This window comes from Trichechus manatus, unplaced genomic scaffold (assembly GCF_000243295.1).
Source record: "Trichechus manatus latirostris isolate Lorelei unplaced genomic scaffold, TriManLat1.0 scaffold00016, whole genome shotgun sequence".
NCBI lineage: Eukaryota > Metazoa > Chordata > Mammalia > Sirenia > Trichechidae > Trichechus > Trichechus manatus.
In genome coordinates this window covers 959,164-962,877 of record NW_004443952.1, presented here as the reverse complement: position 1 = coordinate 962,877, position 3,714 = coordinate 959,164, and positions in this window count along the sequence as shown.

The window sequence follows — 3,714 nt, the reverse complement described above, 5'->3', positions numbered from 1 at the left end:
AGATAAACAAACCAAGTGCTTGTGTTTCCTGCCTGCCCTTTAGTCCATCCACTCTTCTGGGTTGTAAGAACTTTATCTTGTCCAACTAGCCCTGGAGAAGCAGCCAGCCCAGCCCCTCTGTTCACCTGATGGGAAGTCAAGAGAGCCACCTGTAAGCCTCATTTTCTTCATCTGGCAAATGGGATAATATCACCTACCTCTCCAGCTTGTTACTAAAACTAAACAGTGTTGTTGTTGTTATTATTGTTGTTAGTTGCTGGAAGCAGATTGCCAGGCCTTCTCTTTCGAGGTAACTCTAGGTGGATTCGAGCTGCCAACTTTTAGATTAACAGTTGAGTGCAAACCATTTGCACCACCCAGGGACCTTACAGTAAACAATAAAATGCATTAAAAGTGGCTGGAGTGGGTAAATGGTAGCTGTTACTATCACCAGATGGAAAACGTTAAAGGAATGAATATTGTCCCTTTAGAGACACAGGAATCCTCAGAACCCAGCGAACAAAGGTTTGCCGAGTCCTGCAAGTACCTGTTTTACTGAATAAATGAGAATGCTTGGCAATGAGCATAGTGATTGTTTTATAAATGACGCTCCCGTGGAGCTTGTAAACAATTTCTTGTCTCAAGAAAACATTGCCCTTGAGAGCTTGTTTACAACACCAATTTGCTTTTCCAACTTTGTCTTCATGGCCTGCACAGAGGAGCACTTGGCCCAAGTATGAGAGAATCATAACAAACCCATAATCATTGTCTCCAACCTCAGTGGTGATATATGGGATTCTAAGAGATTTTGAAGGGGGTCTCACCTTAAGAGAAATTGTTCCTGTTTTCTGCTTCCTTGCTCTTGGCCCAATATTTGGATGTGAGTAGAAGTGATGAGTTTTGGCTGGGTAAAATAAGAAGTATGATATGGTGGTAAAAGGATGTCACATAATATAGTGGTAGAAGACCTGGCTGTTGACCCTGATCATCTCTGGAACCATGGGAAAGCTAGGTGAAGCAATGGTCAGTTGGGAAACTGCTAGAACACCCATCTATAAGGGGGTGTTAAATAAAACCTCACTGAAATCCACCAGAAATGTAATGCCAGATAATTCACATTGCATAATGGAGAACGGACCCGAACCCTTGTCATGGAAAGTGCCGACAGGCTCGCGCCTAAATCTGTGAGAATATTTTCAAGCTTGCGCTTGCAAATAACATGATGCAACTGTATATGACACCACCAACTCTGCAGCAGTCGGCTCATGATTTAGGAGATCTCCCAAAGAGCTATACGATCTGGAAAATCTTGTAATAAATTTTTAATTTTTAACTAAAGAGAAAGGAGTAGTTTTTATTAATCAAAATCAGCTCTTCTGTGTGTCAGGGAGGGACTGTGCTCCATAGGGTTTTCAGTGGCTGATTTTTCAGAAGTAGATCACCAGGCCTTTCTTCCAAGGCACCTCTGGGTGGACTCGAACCTCCAGCCTTTTGGTTAGCAGCCTAGCACATTAATCATTTGCATGATGCAGGGACTAAAAGGCAGTCATGGTTACTTGGATAAGTGAAGTGAACCTGTAGTGAAATAAATATCCTGAGATACTAAATACTCAAAAAAAAAAAATCAGTCTCCAGTTTATGTGGCCCTTTCTGTCTCTTGGGCTAATGCTTTCCTGGTAACTTTGGTGTTCTTCATACTCATGAAGAGTGTGTTTCTTTGCTCAAGTAGATACATGAGACTAAATGGGCAGCTCTTGTCCATAGGTGAGATGAGAAGGCAGAGAGGGTCAGGAGCTGGTTGAGTGGACACGGGAAATCAGGAGTGAAAAGGAGGAATGTGCTGTCACAGTATAGGGAGAGCAATTAGGGTCACATAACAATGTATGTATAAATTTTTATATGAGAGACTAACTTGAATTGTAAACTTTCAAGTACAACAATAAAATGAAATTTTAAAAAAAAATCAGCTTTTCCCTGTTCCTCCCAAGTAAATACTAAACTAAGATTTGAATACAATAAGCTGAATGGGATGTTAAATTAATAGCCTGCCAGGTGAACCCACATGGCTCCGACTGACCCTTACCAGGAGTAATCACCTGACCTTCAGGAGTCCACTTCCTTGTTGCCATAGGTGATGAGAGTGGCCATCCCGCCAATGCAAGGGTCGTTTCATGTTTCTGTACCTTTGGCTTCCTGTTCCTTCTGCCTACAATGCTGTTCTTCAGCCACCCCACCCTGTTACTCACTCACCAAAGATATCCCTTCACTGTCAGGCCTACTTGCTTCTCTCGGCAGAGTCGATCAGGTAGCTGGGACTCTGTAGAGCATCTCTGACATTATGCTTAGCATCATCAGCCCACATGTCTGTCTCCCTTGTGAAACAGTGAGGTGTTTGAGGCTCAGAAACAGAGTTTATTTACGTGTGTGGTCCCAACACCTGGCATAGTGAGTTGCACTAAGTTGAGGCTTAATAAGTGCACCTGGATAGACTGGGATGTCACCATGACTCTTTATCTCCTGCGGTGGCCTAAATGGAGTCTCTTCCTTCCATATCAAGAAATCCTCCATGACTTCCTCTCCCTCAGAGGAGTGGAGGTAGCAGCATGCCTGGTGTCCAAGAGGCAGCAGGGTGGATGGGATGGAGGATGTGGCTGATTGAGGAGGCAGTCAGCATGATCTGATTGAAAGACTGGTTACATCCAGGGGAACTGAACAAATAAGTAAATATAGTGAGGATGATCGGAACCCGGTTTCTCACTATCAGAGAAGGGATTTAAAAATACGGAAAGAGATAAAGCTAGAATGGACACTGTGGTGTTAGACTGGGATTGGAAGTATGAACAGAAATTCATGATTTAGATAGACAGACAGATAGATAGACAGATAGACATAGGTAACTAGGTAGATACAGATAAAGACGTGGAGACATAGCGATGTTATAGAGATGTATGTGTGTACATATCTACATGCATATGTTTTCTAGCTCTATCCATTAAGAGAGCCTAGAAGCAATGACATTCCAGGAGAAATGATCACATTCAGCACATACACTTTGGTTTTTAAATACCATCCTCCAGTAAAAGGAACCAGGAACTTTGGAGAAATGGCTGATTCCATGGCTGGGGCAGAGTGGGAAAGTACAAGATGAAGCTGAACACCTTGTTGTGCCAGGAAGTAAACAAATGCTCAAAAGCACACAGGAGCCAGCTGGAAAGAGGCTCCAGCTAGCCATATCTGGAATGATTTGAACATCAAACCAAATAATAGTAATGTATTACGAGCTATTAAATAAAATAAACCTATTGCCGTCTCATAGCGACTCACAGTGATCCTATAGGACAAAGTAGAACTGCCCCATAGGGCTTCCAAGGAGCAACTGGTGGATTCAAACCACCGACCTTTTGGTTAGCAGCTATAGCTCTTAGCCACTGCGCCACCGGGGCTCCATTTAGGAATTCATAAATTCCATGCTGAAATTAATCAAATAATAAGCAAATGAGAGAAGGAAAAACTCTTCTTTACTGTAAAATGCCAGTTAGTAAATGTGGAAGGAATGATGGAAACAGAAAATCACCATTTTGCAACCATCATCATAGTGTTTGATTCAAGAGGAATCATCAATGGATGCTAAGGCTAACAGGTGGAAGTTTTATGAGTAAGAGGATATTGGCATAATCTTGGAATATCTCCCCACATAAGATCAATTACAAAGGGAGAAATGGCGACTTTGTGGTG